Source organism: Microcebus murinus, chromosome 8, assembly GCF_040939455.1.
Source record: "Microcebus murinus isolate Inina chromosome 8, M.murinus_Inina_mat1.0, whole genome shotgun sequence".
NCBI lineage: Eukaryota > Metazoa > Chordata > Mammalia > Primates > Cheirogaleidae > Microcebus > Microcebus murinus.
In genome coordinates, this window is record NC_134111.1 from 44747560 (window position 1) to 44769963 (window position 22404).

The 22404-nt window shown below is 36.1% G+C and overlaps 1 protein-coding gene across 3 annotated transcripts in view; it reads right to left on the minus strand.

Moving 5' to 3' along the window:
* The window catches only part of SCN3A (sodium voltage-gated channel alpha subunit 3), a 120441-nt gene extending 98354 nt beyond the window's left edge, over positions 1–22087 (minus strand). For all 3 annotated transcript variants that reach the window (XM_012761182.3, XM_012761180.3, XM_012761177.3), the window contains exons 1-2: positions 21845–22087; positions 3418–3599 (exon numbers count right to left, since the gene is read on the minus strand). The gene's annotated coding sequence lies outside the window, so the exon portion shown is untranslated. The remainder of the gene's footprint in view (positions 1–3417; positions 3600–21844) is intronic.
* Positions 22088–22404: the final 317 nt, after the last annotated feature.

The following is a 22404-nucleotide window of genomic DNA, read 5'->3' on the forward strand; positions in this document are numbered from 1 at the left end:
TGGAACATAGAGGATAATAGAAAATGAAGTTGTCAACGATTACCTAGATGCCAAAGAGAAATTTCCCAGATGCTAATTAAAAGGCATACACTGGATTTAACAATTAGTCCAACTCTCTATTACTTTAACATAAATGAAGAACAGGCCCAAAGAAGCTAAGTAATCTTCTCTAAAATGTTTACTGACAAACACTTTTGTGATTTTTTTCTATTATAGTTGACATATTTGTCTCTTTAAAGATCTAAGCTGAGGCCGGGCGCATTGGCTCACGCCTGTAATCCTAGCACTCTGGGAGGCCAAGGTGGGTGGATTGCTCAAGGTCAGGAATTCAAAACCAGCCTGAGCAAGAGCGAGACCCTGTCTCTACTATAAATAGAAATAAATTAATTGGCCAAGTAATACATATAGAAAAAAATCAGCCGGGCATGGTGGCGCATGCCTGTAGTCCCAGATACTCAGGAGGCTGAGGCAGAAAGATTGCTTGAGCCCAGGAGATTGAGGTTGCTGTGAGCTAGGCTGACGCCACGGCACTCACTCTAGCCTGGGCAACAAAGTGAGACTCTGTCTCAAAAAAAAAAAAAAAAAAAAAAAAAAAAGATAAGCTGTATATAACTACAGAAAGTGATTTGTATAGCTCATTTCAGTTTTATAAGCTTGCATATCAGTGTGCTATGATACTAACATAAGCTTATGAAAGTCTGTGATACCAACAAATATAATGAATACAAAATTTATATTTATTAATGAATCAGAATCTAGAAAAATAACACAGTAAACATTTGGGATATGCTGTGGCATCACCAAGGCAAAATATTTTTTGCCTTTAGTCATTTGGCCCATGTGTTCTAATCTTGCCTAATTTTCCAGAACAGCAGTCAGTTCAGTGAATCGTATTGGTCTATAACCTGTTAGTATCAGTCGTGTCTCTCTTTCTCTCTCTGTGGGAATTTTTATGACTATGTTGCAGACAAAATCGATTAGTTCTGGTCTGTTCCCATGGAAACAAAATTATGTCAGAAGGCTGTAAATTTGCCGTCTTCATGGATGGAAAGTTGCTCGATGTCATACAACTTGAGATATCAGAAAAAAACTCCATAATGTATTTTCATGTCCTTGATGAGAAGGGTGTGAGTTGTTGGGAAAGACTGGGTCCATTACTGAGGAAAGGATGCTGTGTTTTCTTGGTATCAGTAAAAGAGACTAGTATAGGAAAAGCATAATTTAAAAGCCAAGATCGACCAATTAACTACCGTCCAATTGAAGAAAATTATTTATTTTTTCCAACGGAATTTTCATTTTGGGCTAATGATTATCCAGTATTTACCATCTATTCTCAGGTTGCAATGTGACCAACAGCATAATATTTTATTGATGGCACAGATAGAGAATTCAGCACATTATAATGATAATACTGGAAACACTCCAAGGCCAAATTAAACACTATTTTTTATATTTCAAAAGAGTTTTGAAATAATACTTGGTTGATGTGGCTTCCTACCCAGGTGACTGTGAAGATTCAATAATAACAGATAAAATTCTGTTAAGTACTATGTCTCAAATACTTCTGTGTAATTTATGCAAATTAGCTCAGTTAATCACTATTATAGTCTTATGAGGTTGGTACTGTTATTATTCTCATTTTACAGATCAAGAAACTGAGGTGCAGGTAGGTTAGATAACTCATCCAAGTTATAAAAGTAATATGCCAAGGAGCCAGTATTTAAACCTGGAGAGTTCAGAAAAAAAGTCTGGGTCTCTAAGCCTACAAAATAAGAAGGTTCTTAGTCCATATTTGCTTAAAATGTAGTAGGATAAATCAGCTACCTTATTGAGAGGTTACAATGTACGGAGCCCTGAGTCAAGGATGGAGTGGTATAACCTAAAAAATGTAGCAATATAGTCCTCATTTTTATTTTAATGTAGAAGAGAAAGCAAACAGAAATGAATTAATAAACATAAAATCCATACTTAATAGATGTGTGTTCGCATGTATGTTAACCACTTTTGGGTTATTTAAAGGTAAATTAAAACTCTAAGCTAGTTTCTTCTATGCCATATACCTCTTGCTCTCAGTGTGTTGTCAAGGAATTCAGTGTTACTATTAGTCAGAATAAACCTAAGGAGAAAGTAACTCTACAGCAAGGATATTATTATGTCATGGCCAAATACGAAAGAATCTAGACTTTCTTTACTATTGTTCCCTTCTTATTAGCTAAACACATGATTGTCAACACATGGATATTATTTATTAATTTGCTACCTGTTTAACAAGAGGTAAACTGCCTGTCTTCACTGGGATTCAACGTCATGACTGTGAAAAATAATAGCTTAGTAAAAAAATTGTGAGCTCATCTCTGTCTTCAGGACAATTACCTTGGAAATAATAATTAGTTTTTAGGGGTTGATGTTCTCTGTCACTTTGTCCTTATCAGATAGGTGTAAGCTTGAAGAGACAACTGCTAACTAAGAACAGATATTAAGCCAACATTTTAATAGACCAATCAGCATTATTGGTTTTGTTGACTCTTGAATTTTTCTACTATATGCCTGCAAACTGAAGTAAATTGTGTCTTTGACACACCCATATCCATTCCATTCTAGACGCCTCTCCTAAGCCCCTTGCTAATCATTGATTAGCATTATGATTCTGGCCAATGAAAGGTGAGGAGAATTCTGGCAAGTGGGTGTCTGTGAAATGTTTTTTCACTCCGAAGAGACCAAGGAGGAGACAGCATCCTCTGTCCTCTGGCCCTTTTTGCATTGGGATATGATAAATGGCACTACGTCAGCCAACCTAAAACCAGAAGGGATGCCAATCTCAGGGCAAAGCTGACACAGTGAGGGTGGCAGATCACAGAGACACATTTACCCCTGGGCTTCTGATGGATCACTCAGCTCTTGGACCCAAACAACCTCTGCACTGCTTGTTCTGTTCAATAAATATCCTTCTTGACTGAGATAATTTTAGACAGTTTGATGCAGCAAATAAATAAGTACTCTTTGGTCAGTTCAAAAACTTGGCCAGTTCAGAAGCCAGCTTAAGACCAAATACTTTACCCCATACAATGTGGTGAGCTACAGATCCAATTACCAAACAAATATAATAAAAGTCAAAGTAAATACAATCCTGGGTAATTTACTAAATACACAGGATGACTGTCTCTCTGAAAAGAAAAAGAGATAAAAAGCTAGGTTAATCTCTCTTTCTTACATCAATAGCCTTTGGCATCATTCCATTCCCTGAGGTCATCTCTGCCACATTTCCATCCGCGTGTTTGCTTCTTTGGAGGAAAAAACCAGCAGGGAGGAAGGAAATCACTCTTCTTGTTGTCCTGCTACAGCTGTCCTTGTTAGCTAGTAGAGATTTTAGTTTACTTTCCACAAACGCAAATTTATACTCAGAATTAGTTTAGGTACCTTAGATAGTCACAGCACCTTTTCCCGGAAAAGCTCTAGGCCACTTCACTTGTTCTTATAATAGCCCTGGAAGAGACTTTGTGTTTTTTTCCCAGAGAGCCACTCTGCCATGAATCCTTGACAGATATCTCATCTCTGAAAAACTCAGATGGGGCGTGGCTTCAGCTTTCCTGCTCCATGATCTGTGTAAAAAGAGAACACAGGTAAAATTAACCCGGCATCTTTGGCATTTGGAATGAAGTGGGTGTTCTGGCTCTGGGTCTGTGTTTTAGTACTTTATTTATAGCCTGAGATCAAGAGAGAAGGATATTTGATCCTTGTAAGCAGCATGCCCTTCAAGAGGCTGAGGCAGGAGGATAACTTGAGCCCAGGAGTTCGAGGTTATAGTGAGCTACGACTGTACCACTGCACTCCAGCATGGGCGGCAGAGCAAGACCCTGTCTCTAAAAAACAAAACAAAAGAAAAGAAAATCATAGGACCAGAATCCCAGGGTGGAATGGGGGCTCTCCTTCTTTCTTTGGCAGCCTTGATTCATATACTTTTTCTGAAGGCAGCTGGCATCTTCCTGTTCTTCACCTCCTACTTCCTTCTCTCCTCTCCCCTCCTGACTTTTTCCCCTTGGCCTCTTTCCCTCAAATACCTCAAAGACCAAACAGGTGGACTAGTGGAATGTGTGGTCAACATTGGTGTTTTGGATCATTATTCTAGTTCCTTTTCTAACTCTTTTTCCTCTCCACCTAAACCCCAGTTTGACTGGCTTGCTAAGATAAGAAAAATGAACCCTATTCTATGGGTTTGAGGACTGAACTCTGATCTTTTTCTTTTGCTAAAAACTCTTTCCTAAGGAGGCCAGCTGGGTCAGGCTAACAAATGGTAAATTCCTACTCAGCAGCTTTTGTTAACCAAATAAAGCGGTGGTTTACTTCCCAACCTGATTCTGGTATTGCATTAACATCACCTAAAAGATAGGAAGCCCCTGTCTTCAACTCAAGCATCCTAGCAGATGCCTATCATAAATTTAAAATATCTTAACTCAAGCATCCTAGCAGGTGCCTATTGTAAATTTAAAATGTCCTCCTGTATGGACCTCCCAGCGTGCTCATACCCTTATCTTAAAGTAAGCATATCCTTTCTGGTCTTCTAGATAAAGTCTAACTCTCTCAGCCAATTGCCAGCCAAAGAACCTGTAAGCCCCCCACCCCCCCTTCGAGATGTCCCACCTTTTGGGGCCAAACCAATGTATGCCTATCATGTATTGATTTGTGACTTTGCCTGTAACTCCTGTCTCTCTGAAAATGTATAAAACTGAACTGTAACCCAGCCACAGCGAGTCCACTTGCCCAAGGCCTCTTGGCAGTGGCTCCAGGTCATGGTCCTCAAATTTGGCTCAGAATAAATCTCTTTAAAATTATTTTACAGAGTTTGGCTTTTTCTGTTGACAGCTTCTAAGAGTACCTTTTAGACAAGCTGTGGTGAAAAGCCAGCCTGCTATACCAAGCCATAATATTAACCTAAATGTAATAACAGGATGTCATATTCCTTTCAGCTATAACCAATAGCAATGGCTTGGCACAGTTGAACGAATAATGATTATTTCAAAGGACAATATATGTAAATTCTAAAGTCAGCAATTGGTATTAAAAACTATATTTACTTCAATTCACTTATACAAAGCTCATAAGCCAAACTGGTCATGGATTTTCACCAATAATAGGATAAGTGATTCTCCCTTTACCATTTGCTGTGACAAAACAACATTAAATCTCACTTCCAAAATTTTATACATAGTCTATTAAAATCTTTTTCTTCAGATGAACTCTCTCCTAAACTACCATTCTTTGCTCTATTCTGTCACCAGAGTGATTTTTCCAAAACATATATCCTACCCTTATTAAAATCTGTCATTGGCGTTCAGTGACATAGAATTAATCTCTTTAGCAAAGTGTGCAAGTGATCTGGCCTCTGCCTCTCCTCTCTTACCTCTCACTTCATGGTATATGCATATATACTTCATCTATACATACATACATACATACATATAAATTTACTCATACAATAGCTCATATAAAGTAGGTTTTCCATAAAAGCTGGAGGTTTTATAGTATTAGTAGTAGTGATAATAGTAATCATAGTGCTGTGGTTATTATTTTTTTGTAAAATGATAATAATACTATTAATAATACCCATTGGACAGACCCATGCATCAGAGATTGAGCATTAGATTGTTAAATAAATTCATAATCCTTTAATAAATGTTAGTTCTCTCTACTTCACAGCCACAAGCTTAATTAGTGCTACTTTTCTTGTCTTTACAGCACACGAGAAACTAGGTTTTAAATACTTTGACCTCCAGCTTGACATATAATGAGCGTGATGGTAAATAACCAAAATATCTATTTAGATACACTTCTAATAAAATATCTGAGCGCTTTCTGCTGGGGGTAGAGGAGGATGAGGTGGGGAGGGCTGAACATCAAAGAAGGAATAAGTTAAGGAGGAGTAAAAGAGTGGTGTTTGAGAAAGCATCCCACAAGTTTCTGATTTGCTTGAGTTCTCTCTTGTCTCCCTATCCTGGTGAAAATCACTGATGTACAGATCGAAGGAAATATATTTCATGGCCGGGGCTTCAAAGGGGAGAGATTTTTTTCAATCCCACATACCCATGGAAATTGCAGTATTTTCTGCACATGGATGAACTTATATTCCAATTTAGATCACAAATTCCAAACATTATATCTTAATAAGATTCCTCTCTCACTCACCTTTAAAAGCAGACCATAGCTTACAGATTAACCATGATATAAAATTGGATTTTTTAAAGTAGTTCTGATAGTCAGTGAGCATAAGAATCACATGTGCTACTAGTTAAAGATGAAGATTTCTGCATTCAATCTCTGGAGATTCTGAAAAAAGTAGGCCTGAGGCAGGGCCCATGGACTTGCATTTTTAATAAGCTCCCCAAGTGAATTTGGCGCAAGTAGTATATAAACTACAATTTGAAAAAGGATGCTCTAAAAGAAAAAGAGAGAGAGTAGAGATTACTATGAATATGATATGAGTGCTTTCTAAGATCAAGGCTGGAATTTAGTTCTAAGTGTCCCCCAGTAGCTAATTAAAAATGGAAGCACACTGGATTACATGAATTTGTTCTATTTTAGGAAAAACAAAACAAACACAATTCCCAAAAGTTGTATATAAAAAGCAACCTTTCTTCAAGAACTAAACTGAAAGAAAGAAAGTTTGCTTAAGACATAGCATAAGGGAAACTAAGTAACATGCTCAAGAGATATTTTAAATTTACTTTTGCAAAGACTCATACTAGCTTTAATCAAATAAGTCTTCTTGTAATGGCTAAAAGTAAACTCAGTGAATTCCCTTTAGAAAGTGATGAGATATTATGGTTCAGAAACTGCCTTCAGATGACCTATTGTGTGTGTTGGACTTGGACATCTCTCAAAAATGGTTAGCTTGCATTTGAAATTATCTTAACAGAATTATAGCATGTTAGAAATTTAAGGGAAATTTTTCATTTCACAAACAAGGAAGTGGTAGCTCAAAGAGCACAATGGAAGCTTTCTCTTGAAAAGGTAGGAATCTTGAACATAGTTGCTTTAATTTTATTTTAGCTAACCTATTTGTATTTATTATTAATGCTATTGTTAAGACTAATATCAACAATTTAATTTTATAGAGGTAAGTTCAGTTGTTTATATTCCCTTTTGTGTTATTTTAGCTTATTATGACAATTTATTTATCCTTTAAAATCTTTTAGTCCCAGTGTTTTTAAAATTTTCATTTTACTGTAGCCCCATTGTTTTTAGCATCATTTTGCCTTATCCTTTCACTATTTCTGGCCATTTATGCTATTTTCTTTCCTTTCAATCCATTTTATCTTCCTTTATGCTGCTACATGATATACCTACTTCAGAATTTTCCAGATCAAAACCATTTGTAGCATGCCTTAGACTATAAAACGCTGTCTCTCGACACTTAGTGCAAGGGCTGAAGCAGACCTGAGGCTGCTCACTGAAAAACTCACAGAATTTGCCAGCAGGTCTTTGGCAGCATTTCTCCATGAGAAAGGGGCAGCCTTCCATCTGGGTGGGAACCCTGCTTGGCTCTTTAACTTCTGTAATGGGTAACAGCCCTACCTACCATCTGCTCATTTGGTTTTAAGACTTGAGGTCCTTATGAAAGAGGTAACTTCAAATGGCCAAACCACCAAGATACCATGAAGTGAAATACTGGAATGTTGTCTAGGAAACAAACCACATACCCATTTCTCGGGGTGCTCTAGAAATTCTCCTTGTAATAAATCTCACCACCTTCATGGTGATCCGTGTTAACTTAAAATCTGAGATTTCTTTCTGTGTGTTGTATAAAATTCATTTCTGCCTTTACTCTAAAAATGTTGAGCCCAGGAGGCTCAGAGCTGAATGTACCTTTTAAAAGAATAGCTTCATTAATCCTCAGTCTTTAAATGGTGTATCTTTAACAATTTCTCCATTTTCTTTGTTTTCAACTATGTATTGCACTAGAAGTTTAAAAAAAGTAATATACCACTTTACTTTTTAAAAGATGAAATATAATAAATAAAAATTGAATCCCTCAAGCATATAATTGGAAAGATTTATTCATTCTTAGGCATGATTCTATGCTTCTTAGAACCCTTTTTCTCAAGGAATATGTTTAATCTTATAATGAAAATAAATATTAAAAATTGAACTTGGAAGCACAGTATCCTAAAATTGGGAAGGATATTTCAGGCCATCTGGTTTCACCAATCTAGTTCAAAGCAGTGGTTCTTTAAAATTAGCATTGGAATCACCTGGAGAGCTTCTTGTTCAAACACAGTGTTCTGGGCCCCGCCCCAGCATTACTGATTCAGTAGATATGTGTGGAACCCAACTTTTTTCATTTCTACAAATGCATGGGTAATGTTGATGTTGCTGGCCCAGGAACCACACTTTGACAATGCCTAGCTTATAGAATCTAGAATTTTATGTTTTGTGTTTTATTTTTTTGAAGTTAGGAACATTAATACCAGTCATATCACTTTCATTTTTATGGTTTCTCAAAGATGATAATCATAGCTTCTTCAGTCTTTTATTCATTCAGTGTCCTGTGGTGTAATTTCTCTAATCCTGGAACCTTGAAACGATTTATTGCAGGATTTTATAGAAGCCTGCAAAAGCTTTCTGTCTCCCTGCTTCCAGCATGAGTGTTATATAGGCTACTTTCACCCCAGCAGTCAGAGTGATCTTGGGAAAACAAAAATCAAATCATGTCATTCTTCTTCTCAGAAGCCCCTAGGAACTACCCAGGATAAAGAGCAAAATTCTTACAATCGCTTACAAAGCCTTATGATCTGACCTTCTGGTTATTTAGATGAACTCACCTCCTGCTAGTGTCCTGTTCTTTCAGTTCTTTCTAGCTAAACTGGCTTCTGGCTGTCCTCTGGATGCACACACATACTATTCTTTCACCCTGAAATGCTTTTCCTCTAGTAAGCTGAATGACTAACTCTCTGTCTCCTTCAAATCTTGGACAAAAGTTTGCCTTCTTAAAAAGACCTACTCATGTTTCCCTTCCAGTCCCTTACCCTGCAGTATTGTTTCCAAAGCACTTATCACCTTATTATGTACTATATAATTTACTTATGATGTTTATTATTCATTTTCTGTCTCTCCTGGGTAGCACACAAGCCTCACAGGGGCTGGAATATTTGCTTTTTGGAGTCTTTTCTTGTTCGCCAATGATTCACATGTTTTAAAACAGTGCATGGCATTTAGTAGGTGCTTAAAAAATATTTTTTGAATCAATGAATTATTAATTTTGGCTTCTCATAAAATTTAATAATTTTAATTTAGATTTATTATTTGTAATTCTGCCCACTCTTTAGAATGTCATGTATTCTGTTTATGGCAACATAGTTTATGGTAGCAAGGTCTAGAAAAAACAGACTGTCCACTAATAAGGGATTGGTTGAGTAAATAGGGTAACTTAGTTTTGTACCAACCAGCTATTAGCAGGATAAGACATAAAAGGACTCTATGTAGGTACAATGGCCAAAGTCTCTATAGAGAACATATTTCCTAATTATGTAGTTCTATTTAATATAGATCAAAATACATACAGTAAAATCCTCTTTAGGACAAAGATAATTGTATAACTATGCCAAGTTTACTAGACTCTCTTTAAAACAAAGCAAATTGAGGACTGAATACTTTACTCAAGGTGTTTCCTACTCCAAAATATCTTAAGAGAAGTTAACAAAAATGATAATAGAGAACATGGATTAAGCATGCACTTGCACTTACACTGGCCAAGCAGAGATTAGTTCATTTAGTATTCACACCAACTGGATAATTGTTGTCCTCATTTAGCAGATAAGTAAAGTATAAGGTACAGAGAGGATAAGTAACTTGCCCAAGGCCACATGGCTATTAAGCACTGCCATCAAATCCAATGACATTTTTGGGAGGGAAGAGTAATCAAAGTCTTTCTACAACTATTTTACCAATTGATTTCTCCAGCTTCATCCTACATTCTCTACATATATATGCTCTTCTCTAGTCAAACTCATCTGTTTGTCATTGCCTGAAAAACCCCAGCTTCTGCTGTCTTGCATTCAAAACTGTTCCTTCTTCTTGAAAACCATTCCCTACCGATTGTTGCCTGTTAAAATCCTTCCTACACTCCAAGCCTTATTGTATCGCGATTCTGAGTAAAAAGTGATTTTGCCTTCCTCTGAACTCATATTTAGCAAATATGAGTTCAGCAAACACATATTTAGTCTCTAATTTTTTTTACAATAATTATAATATTCTGCCTTCTGTTGTTATTGAGGATGCGCCTTATTGCTTCTATATTTACTATTAAATTCCATGAGGAGAAGGACTTATTGACTACCTATCATAGTAAGCAGGAAATTATTGGAAATCTGTTGAATACAATTACCTAAAAAACATTTTAAAACATCCTATCCAATGTGGTAGCCACTGACCACACGTAGGAACTGAGCACTTGAAATGTGGGTCAGTGCCAAACTTTGGAATGATAATAGTTTGGATGTATTTGTTTAAATAAAATATATCATTAATAAAATTCACTTCATTTTGTCTCTCTTTTTTGATGTTAGCATCTAGAAAATTTAAAAGCACATATGTGGGTCTCATTATGTTTCCACTGGATATTGCTTTGTTTGGATATACCTTTCCCCTACTCCAAGTGATCTAACCTCTTCCAAGTGATCTAACCCATGAACAAATGCGTGAATTAAGAAAGGGGGCAACTAAAAAAAAAAGGGGGGGGGCAAGTCCCTATTCTGAGATATTCTAAAAGGCGGAGCCCACTCTCTCTGAATTGATAGTTTTTCTATTTTATTTTGTCAGACTGTTGCTTTTTTACTTAGATCATAGGATTTCGGACCAAGAAACACTAGTGAAAAACTTTGTCCATAAGGGAACAATCTGTGTGTGAACGTGTGTGCGCACGCGCACGTATACACGCACGCACACGCACACACGCAGGCAAGCGTGCGGGCGCATGCGCACGCAGTGGAACACAAACTCCGCTTAAATCTGAGCATAACAGAATTGCAGGAAACTTTCTCTTTTGAAGTAAACTGGCAACATGACAAACAGAAAGCAAACAGCATTCTCAGAACAATCCTTGATCTATATTACTACTGTAACATCAGCCACAATAGACAGCCCTGTGAGTTGCCTTCAGCCGCGTTTCTCCTACTGCTTGCCGGTACCATTTGCTTTAGGCAGTTTCTTTCCAGCCAAACACAGACTGTTTACTGACTGTAATCAGAATGACAGCGCACTGTTTTCACAACTGAGTGTTGAGAGTCGATTGCCTTTTTTACTTGGCAACCTGAGGGAAATTTAGAACTGGGATCTTGAGGTGCAACTCTCATTACTTGAAGATGGAGGTGCCTTGCTGACTATTCCACCTGTTATCTGCACTCTTTTGAGATTTAGAATATGAAGGATTGGGGTTTATCTAGCCTAGAGCACAGAGGTTTTAACCACTGCCTTCAAATCACAGCAAGTGGTAAACGACACCGGAGCATAGGATTTTAGGTGGGTCTGAAGTTCGGCTGTCATGTGATTCTTCATTAGCCACAAGCAACCACATGAACATGACTTCTCTAGTAAACATGCCTGTGGGGAGATGGTCATAATACTACAAAGTCAGATTGCCCTAAGACGGTGCCACGGAAGATAGTGCAACATAATATAAAAACATGTTCCTGCCACACCTTCTTTTAGGAAAAAATTGAATGAAAAGGTTAAGTAAGAGTGAGAGGAAAATAAAAGGAATACAAGTTGCGATTCAGGCAACCTGTATTCTAGACTTGTATCTGCTGTCACTTGCTGTGATATATTGAACCTTCATGATCTCAGGTGTTTAGTGTCCACATCTATTTAAAAAAGAAGGGAGAGGAGGAAAATTGACCTGTTAATTTGTAGCACCTTTTTTGTTTCTAAAACTCTAGTTCAGTGTCCAGGCTTTGGACTGTGTACTAGATGTACTCCAAATGTTCTCAGAGAAAATGGTCTGAGGGTATTGCAATACCCTTATTCTCTGAACAAGGGTCATTGAATCCTGTACTAATCATGTTACTGATGTATGTGTGCTATTCTTATTAGAGGTTATCTCCATTTTTAGAAGGCTTTAGTGAACTAGGTGCTTGCATAGGTCCTCTCTAGCTCAGATTTAAACTTTTTTGATGAGTAAATAATATGAATGCCTTGAATAGAACATAGCTTGAAGACTGGTTGCTGTAAAGAACTATACCTTGTATCCTTTCTAACTCTAAATATTTGAGCTTATGTACATGATTTCTTCATGAAATGGTAATATCAAAAATTTCCTCATCTGGGAAATTCTGTACAAATTGCAGTTAAAAATAAAAACACAAAGTATCTGGTTTTCAGTGAAATATGGCCAGTCACTTGGTTAAATCTCCCCAAAATAGAGCATATTGAAATAAGGAAAAGATGAAAAAATATCTTTTCTAGGATCTGAATTCAGGACCCAGAAAGTCTTGTGTTTTTCCTTCAGCCAATGAGCACACCACTGGCACCAAAGTAGAGCGAGGGACTGCTGCCTGCACTGCCCTGATTTAGGTGTGGATGATGCCAGTTACTGCAGCAGCGGGGAACACAGAGTGGAAGGTCTCCACATGTAAAAGCAGGAGGATGCTGTTCAGCACTCAATTCTTTTGAAGCTAAAGGAAAGCCAGAATGTCACAGGTAAGAGAAAATTACACATGATGCAAAATTTTACTTTAGACAGTGATTGCAGCAACCGAACTGCTAATGAGAGCCAAGAAGACTGGCGTGGCCTGTCTGTTGTCACCCTTTTGAGGATAGAGGCTGTAGTAAGTAAAAAACTGACTAGAGAGGGCAGCAATTGAGGAGAAACCTAAGAAGAGTTAAGGGAGTAGATACCTGGAAGGATAAACGTCCTACCATATGCCAGGTGGGCCACCTGAACTGTCTCCTCAAGGACATGGATGATTCAGGATCCTGATAAAATTGCCTGGGCAAAATTGGACATTGAGTTCACTCATTCTTCAAATGCCACCCCTCCTTTAAAAATTAATAAACTTTAATTTTTTGGAGCAATTTTAGGTTTACAGAAAAAAATGATGGGAAAGTACAGAGAGTTCCTATATCAAATGCCCCTTTTTGTGTCTTAAATATTTAGTCTTCAAAATTTTCATTCAGAAAGAAATAGAGAGAATGAATAGAAAATATTTTGTTATGTGTAAAAGTTCCCAAATTTAGCTTTCCTGAGGGATACAGATCATTGAAAACAATGTATAGTATTTTCTGATTAAATTAATCTCCTAGAGTGTTGGCACCACTATAGTGAATTTAATGGGATTTTAAAAGACATGTCTTACCACGACTCAGGATAATTTTAAGACACTGAATTAGAAAAAAACAACTTGTCTTACAAAATGCATAAGAGATAGCTCACTATTGTTGTTTTAGTTGTGCATCTTAACTCTTGTATTAATTTGCATAGAGATCTGCATCATGATTTGGATGTGCTCTGCCACTTTTCATTTACTCTTAAGCATTGCCGTTTCCTTTGCAAAATGTATTAAATGCTTTTGAATAAGGAGTTGGAACGCTTTCCCCCAAAGAATCAAGTTAGTTCTTACCCTTGTCACCATGTTGGTAGAGGGGAATGGTTATATCAACTATAAACTATTCTTTCTTTATACTGATTATTTTAAGGTGACCCTTCTTCAAAACAAAACAAAACAAAATCCCACTGGTTCAGCCTGGTTCAGGCTTTCATTCTTATTAATATCTTACTAGTTTGCTCTTTATATTTTTATTGCAGACTTCCCAAATACTTTGTTTATAAAGGTAGGATGTAATTTTTTCAAAAGTGAGTGATCCAATCTCAGTGGGAGAACCCAAGCACAGTATCACAGACGTTCACCTTCAGCCTGGCCTTGAATATGGTAATGTATGTCTTCTGTTACCACAGAAGCACAGGACAGCTGCTTCAGAATATGGATATTCCCATACTGAGATTTAAAAGATCTTTTCTATATGATCGTAATTTTACTGACCAGGTTGACAGCATGTCAGAGGTAGTGAAGAAAGTATAGTTAAATATTCATATTAAATGACACTCCTATAGAAAAACGACTTTAGGACATAAACTGCTCTAAAGGACATAGAGGGTTGCCCTCTATGTCACCTCCCCAGTTGTGGAAAACCAACATGTAACAGCAACTGGAGTGTTAACCCAGGGAATGTCTCCTTACAGAGCTGCAAAAGCTGACTCACCTTAGGAATGAGATTCTTTTTAAGAAATGCAATTAATTATTAATTTCACTTAGCTATTAGATTAATTTTTTCCCTCAGAAATAGCACTTTCTGAAAATACCTTTTAAAATGCATTTTGGCTTTAAAAAAATGTATTGGTTTACAGAAACTGCCTTTCCTCTTAATCTGCCAAAATTGCATTTTCAAAAAATTAAAAATCAATTTCCAGCTGGATGACTTATACATTCAAAGAGTATCTTTCCATAGACCTACTCTTATTTGATTATTTAAGATTTAATCCTCAAGGCAGCAATTTTTAAGGTGCAGAATCAAAAGGAGAGTGAATCTATGGTTGTACAAATTGATGTTATGGACGCTTACTCCCAAGTGAGCACAACTGTTTACATGGTTAGCCTGTAAAAGATACCATACCAGCAGTTAGGTCAACTTTAACACAGAATTAAGGGTAAGAAATCAATAATTTGAAATATAAAATTACTTAAACACATAGTATAAATGCCAACTTGTTCAACCAAGGGAGAAATGGACGAGTGTATTTTTTATTTTCTTAAGTACTTGCATTCGGTCTTTACTTAATACATACTCACTAATAGCATTTTGAATTTTGAAAATCAATTGTCAGCTATTTTTTCACTTCTCTAGCCAGGTTTTCATTGGCTTTTCTTATTTTTCTCTCCCTTCCTCTAGTCAACTGGGTTTCAAAACTGGCTACACATTTGCGTTACACTTCCAAAGCTTTTAAACAAACACTATACCCAGAGAACCTAACTGAATTTGTTGAAGCTGAAGCCAAGCAGGTACATCCACAGCAGGGGGACACTCTATGAATAAACTCATAGCATTCTACCTCTTTGTCTTCTCTCAGCATGTTTGCATATCTCTTTCCCTTCAGCTGTTTTTTTCTCCTGTCATTTTTATTAGTGAGGTTTTACAAATCTAATTTTTTCTCATTTCCCATTTTATTTTTTCTATCTCATTTACCATTTACTGATCAAGAATAAAAAAACAGGCCGGGCGCTGTGGCTCACGCCTGTAATCCTAGCTCTTGGGAGGCCGAGGCGGGCGGATTGCTCAAGGTCAGGAGTTCAAAACCAGCCTGAGCAAGAGCGAGACCCCGTCTCTACTATAAATAGAAAGAAATTAATTGGCCAACTGATATATATATAAAAAAATTAGCCGGGCATGGTGGCGCATGCCTGTAGTCCCAGCTACCCGGGAGGCTGAGGCAGAAGGATCACTTGAGCCCAGGAGTTTGAGGTTGCTGTGAGCTAGGCTGACGCCACGGCACTCACTCTAGCCTGGGCAACAAAGCGAGACTCTGTCTCAAAAAAAAAAAAAAAAAGAATAAAAAAACAGTATGATTCACAATATAATTGTGAATTATACATTTGCCTGTTCCTCCAATGCTGATTTAACATTATATGTTAATTTTTGGTATCAATATATAAAGATATTGATAGTAAGACTAATGCAATTATTGAAAACAAATATTAAGAAAGGATTTATTTTAACTGTATTATGAAAGATGATAAAATTTTTAGAACTTTGAGACCATATAGGACCCAAGGGCATGTAAATATCCTATCGATAATATTTCTCCATTTCATAGCTAAAGGAAAAATGTTTGCCCTAAATTTTAAGCTTTAAAGACAAATTTTAATAGTTTTAGAACAGAGCAGAAGTAAGAATATTACCTAACAACTGACACATCAAGAACAAGATATCAACAGTAAGGGAAGTATTAAGAGGGACAAAAAAATAAATGTCAGACATAGTGGTATGCCTATAGTCCCCGCTATTCAGGAGGCTGAGGCGGGAGTATTGGGAGGATAGCTTGAGCCCAAGAGTTCAAGGCCATCCTGAGACCTTCCCATCTCTAAATAATAATAAGAAAGAAAGAACAAGAAAAAAAAATGATCTATGATGCTAAGTGCAGTGGTGGTGGAGATATCAGCAGGAAAAACAGAAACCAGGGAGGTAATCCATGGATTCAAGAATTTGAAATGAAACAGGCTGAAGGAGCCCAGAGTAGCAAATAAGAAATCTGAGTACTAATGTGGCTGTGCTTCTAAATACAGTCAGCAATTTCCTGTCCATAAGGTTTATTTTTCCTCACTGACAAACATTCTGGTTGGATTGGCAAAAGGGAAAAAAAACATAGCCTATATCTTGGCTATATCCTGCTGTAGGTATGTTTTATTGGCTCTATCTGATATTGTGAATAATTTGAAATAGATGACATTTAACAGAAAGGAAATCTCTACTGGATTTTTTAGCTTCTTAAGAGAAATCCTTTGATTTAACAATCTCCTAGCACCGAGAAGGAGTTTCTCCTTTTTCAAAAGGGCATGCATGTGCCTTTTAGCTCCTGAGTCCCAACCTGAATGGCTTCACTCATTTCTCTTACCCACTTTCCCAAATAGGAATTGGTGTTTGTTTCATCTAGAATTTATTTTTTAAGGTCATTTCCGACCCTGACATAAATTCCATGAAAAGAAAATGCTCAGAATACTTTGGAACATCTTTAGTTAGGTAGAACAAAAATAACTTATAAAGAGAGACATAAATGTCACAAGCAGAAACACCAAGGAGACAGAGAAACTAATGAATAGGTGACTAGTTCTCACGTAGAGACTTAAGCCCACAAAATGTGTTCTATTAAATCTTATGCAAGAATATGTTGCATTCTAGTCCAGAAGCACAATGTCACTTCTTAGAAATAAAAATTGAGATTTTATGAATTATTAGAAGGAAGAATTGGATTTAGTGAATTGTTCCAGTTCAAACTCTTGGGACAGGAAAAGGACAAAATGTTCTGTACAACCCAAGTAAGAATAAAGTATATGCTGAATATCAGGAGATTAGAATTCCCGTAAGGGAGCTTCTTGGCAGAAAATGGCCAAAGTTATTTAAAGAGTGACTTCCCATCTTTGAATTAACCCATTGAATAAAACAATATTAAACCACTCTTTAATAATTTAGAGGCCATCACTTCTGTCACTTTGCTCCAGCACAGAGCTTAATCACATGAAGGGCTCCTTATATGCAGTGTCTAAAAGAATGAAAGCCTAATTCAATTATTACAGAAATAACTCCGGACTTTTACAAGGTTTCTCTGAACTAAAACAACCCTCAAAATTTCATTATACAATCACCCCAGCATATGTCTATATGCATTGTATTTTAATATTATAAACCTGCTTGTAAATTACTTTTAAGTTGTTCTTTATTCATATATCTTGGTCAAAAACATCCTTAAAATTCCTTCCATAATGTTCCAAAATTCCTTCCGTAATGTTTATCACTTCAAATCATGAAAGGAAAGGGATGAGGTGTAAAAAAAAATTAATCAGTAGATACTTGGCACATTGAAACTTGTGGTATCCAGTTAAGTAGGTATTCACACAAATTTTAAGGAATTCGTCTACTGTGGCTGATTATACCTTTGGTTGTAGATTCAAATTTCAGATACGCAAAGAGCTGGTGCCCATCAGGCAGTTCACAGAACAAAGTTTGCTTAGCAAGAGCAAGATTTTATTTATTGCCGTATTATTAAGTAAATGAAAATTAACACTAGTCTGCTCTGAAATTAGTGTCTGTATTTGTTACAATCCATTCAAACATAACCCAATAACGCGTTAGCTATACCTCAGAGTGAAAAATATTGCCAGGAACTGAACTAAAAGTAGTTTTCTAATCAAAGATAAATGTGTGAATTTGCAACAGAAAGCAACAATATGATTGGCTTTTTTACTTCTTGAATTTTATGACTACCTCAAAAAACAATCTACCTAAAGAAATAAAATAGTTCAGACGTCAGGTTCTATACTGACTTGCCATGGAAGTTGTTTATAGGGTGAAATTTAAGAGAAAGCAAAGATAATTTCAAATTAAAATTAATCAACATCTAAAAATATTAATAGAACCTACAAGTACAGAAACAAACTGTTATCTTAAATTATATTTCAACAATAGGTGAGTAATTAACCATCATAGTTTTGGAAAACTGGTAAAAAGCGACCATAAATATTAAGGTGGAAATGAATAATATGTTTTTAGATGACAAATGAAACATTAATTCAGTGAGTTCACAATGCTTCTATACATGAATGATGAGAAAAAAGTAATCCGTCCAGCAATCGATGTGAAGAAATTTCACTATCTAATCACATGTTCATTTTTCAGTGAAAGAAATATGTCTTTAAATGCTTATACAGTTCACTTCAACTCTAAAAACAAGGACTCATAAGAGCTGGCAATGACCTAGAGCCAACGGAGATAGACTAACAACAAATTGCAAGCACAGCATTTGTCTAATTGAGAAACATTACCCTCGTATTTTTAAGTCTCCCAAACTCTTAGCCATCTCTGATCTGCCTAATCATGAGTCCATTAAGTCATCTTGACTGCCATGAAGATGAAGATGACAGCTCAGTTACTTGAGTCAGTTTAAAGAGGCCCAGGGTGGTTGAAGGGAAGGATTAGGAAGCCTGGAGTGCTGAAAGGTCATCCCTGTTCTAGCTCCCAAAGATTCCAGTAGCCTATAGCTGTCAGGAGTGCAAAGCTGCACTTAGGAAAAAACCCTGGGAGGGAAGCAGGGATTTTGCAGTATGTCAACCATTTCCCCAGGCACAATTTGCCTTTCCACCTTTTATTATACTATTAGTAAGTTTTAAGCAGTAGAGAGTTTGTAAGTTGATCCCATAGCCAAGGCTTTCCTAGGATTTAGACTCGGTAATCTGGTGGTCATAGTAGAAATCACTTGGCATTTAAATGTGACTTTTGGTAAAATCTAAATTGCCTTTGTGAATCTTCACAGAGGCCTTTTGTCTAATCAGTATATCCTATTAAGCAAAGTGCAACATAGCCCCTTGCCTCTATTTTGTTAAAAAGAAGAAAGTCTTTGAAGTGGAGTCCATGACAGTATATCACTGGGCATAAAGAACTGTCTTCTAGAAGGTATTATGAGAGTTTTACAAACTGTTCAGATGTTAGCACTAATTGATATGATTATAGGTAACACATTTGCTGTTGATGTTTCAGTAAGGGCATTCTTCCAGGATGAAAATTATTCACTTTTCAGCTACAGAATTTCTTGGCGGTTTCATTCTATCCTTCTTGTTGTGGTAGAAGATACTATATCACAAGCACTAATAATGACAATAATAGCAATGATGAAAACTTATTGCCTTTATCTTTGTCCTGGTCCTTTTGATGGGGGCTAGGAAGGCAGGAGTAGAGAAAAAGGAGGCATGTGACTATGTTCCAGGATATATACTAAGCACTAAACAGCCATTGTTTCAGTTATATAATACTGTGATGTAGGACCTATTATTCCTATTTTATAAAAGATGTAATAGTGGCTCAGAAACTTTAAACAATTTGTCAACTAATAGCAGAGATAGGCTTCAACCTGCCAAGCTCTTGCTTTTAACTACTTCTCCCTATTGTTCCCTACCTTTTCCACCACAGAAGGAACTGGCCAAGAACCTTTAAAACATCCCTATTCCTCTGTTTCTCTATTCTTATGTTTAGCACAAAATTCATCATAATATACAACTCAGTGAGAATCAATTAAAGTTGTATCATAATTAAGGTGAGAAACCAACTGGAGAAAATCCAAATAAATTAGAATCACAGAATTTTAAAAATGAAAAATGTCCCTACATATCTTTGATTCTAATTTCCGTCTTTTACAAGCAAGGAACATGCATTTCAGTGATACTTGGTGTCTTTCTGAGGTGACAAAGCTCATTAGTAGCAAAACTTGAACCAGACTCCAAGATTTCCAGCTCAGAGTTCAACTCACTTATCTTTGCTACACGAATAAATTACAGTATTACTCTCAACCTTACAAACAAAACCACCATTAGATTCTTTTAAATAATAAGATATTCAAACCCATACATCATTAAATCAAAACAGGTTTGATTTCTAAAAATTTTCAAAGAGCACATTTAGTGAAGAACTCTGTGTGCATTTGCTTTTCACACTGTGACCACATGTATAGATGAAAAACTAAGAGATCGTTGCAACTATACCAAGAAAAAAAGAAGTGCTAACGTTTGGGGCCAAAATACAAGCATCCATTCATAAATGTAAACCAGTTCAATCAAGACCAGTTCTGGTGTTTACACAGAGCAAAGTTACTCATGTTCAGTCACCTGTAGAGAAGCATGGTGCATACAATACACTGGTGTCAATTAACAGCCATTTCTGGGAACACTGTCCAAAGAAACAGTTTTCTTTATATACTCTGGTGGGAGTTCTTTGGAAATATACAAGACTCAGGGCTTTCCTCTCAGGCAACCACTATTTTGAAATGTTTTCAGGGGACTATTATTGCTACTCAATGTAAAATATTAAGTATGATATCAATATTTTTTACCATATTATTACAAATTACAGTTCAGAGCCATCAAGTCCTATTTTTGAAGCCCTTTCAGCTAGTATTGTCTGGAAACCCTGGCTGAAATCAGAGGTCTTTATTTCATTTGGGAACACACTATTTGGAGTCAATGTGATGAACTGTTTCCATGAAAATTTCTACAAACAGTAATGCCTTTATCTTTGTCCTCATAAGCTACATTACACTACTTGTTGTATATTTTAAAAACTTGTATGATTTTTAAAACATCTTTCAGTTAATATTCATAAATTTTCTGTCAATAGTTTCCTACTCTAAGTATGTGATTTCTAACTAATTGAAACATTTATGCTTATGCTATAAAATATATTAAATACAATTACAGAAAATATAGCTCATAAAATGAATTATTATTTTTTTGGCTCAAGTGGCTCTTCCTTGTAATCAATAATAATAGTAATAATAATAATAACCAGTCATTAAATCTACACAGAAAAAAAGAAACAGAAATCTATCATGCTTATGGGACAATTCATCAGGAAATACACTTTTAAATCAATAAACGAAAAGGTAAGTATTTTTGTAAAATGAATATATTAAAAGATAAAGAAATAGCTTATTACAAGGCAAACAGGAATAATTTTATTATTATAGGATTAAATCTCTTTTCAATGATTAGTATCAGTGCTCTTTTCCCTCTATGAAAACAGATTCTAGAGAAAAATGATAATGTGCTTCAAATAGCCAAACACTTCTATATTGTTATCACTCCCTATATGCATGGCCTCTCCAAAGCTGTTAAATGAAAGACTAAAGCACAAGAATGATAGTTCCAATTTCACTATACATTTCTGTTTTAAAAATATTGGACACATTGGACATTTAAATAGATGATATAGAACCATGAAACCCATTAGGTTAGCTTTAAGTATATTAAAAATATTTTCTCTGAATATAATGAATCATAAGCATTTGTATATTTCAAAAACACAAGATCATTGGTGCCTAGTCTGTTCCATAAGTCACCATTTCTAGATAGAGGCTCTATGTCCTTTGAAAGATAAAGAAATAGTAAGCAGTTTACACATCAAATGATGTCTTTAGTTCCTGTTTTTTACATTTTAACAACAGTAGGTTAAAAATAGCAGGATGAATTTGATTTTAAAATGAGAAAAATGACCCAGCGGCCAGATTCTGTGGTGCAAATAATTAAATGTTTTGTCAGCTTACCTGATAAAACAGAGCCTTAGGAATCACAGCAGAACAAAGCCCAGCATCCAAGATGGTTAGAGTATACCGTGGCTTTCCCTGCAGTTGTTCAGATTTTTGGCCACAGAGGTTTACAAATTAATTACAATTTTTTTTCTTGCTTTCTCTGTGGACAAGAAAACAAAGAGACCTTTCCAGAATCCTCTCTGGTTATGCCTCCGCTTCCTGTTCTGAGATTCACTCTATGGTACCCAACATATATCAGAAAACAGCTTTGAGAAAAAAAAAAAAAAAAAAAAGGCTGGCGGCACTTAACGTGGTATCGCCATCTACTGGCAGACGAGCAAAATTGAATAAAAGAAAAAACATTCCCATTATCCTCTATCACAGGGAGGAAGGTAAACCTGTGTGGAAGCATTGTTAATCATGAAAAGTGCCCTTAGATGACAACAGTGAGGCGATGCAGGGTAAGATTCCCCAACACACTAAAAAAATGTAACCTCTCTACTACATATGAGTGTGTACAAAGAAATTATTTTGCATATTCAGTTATTTGCATCTCAGTAATACTTTTTTTCTAA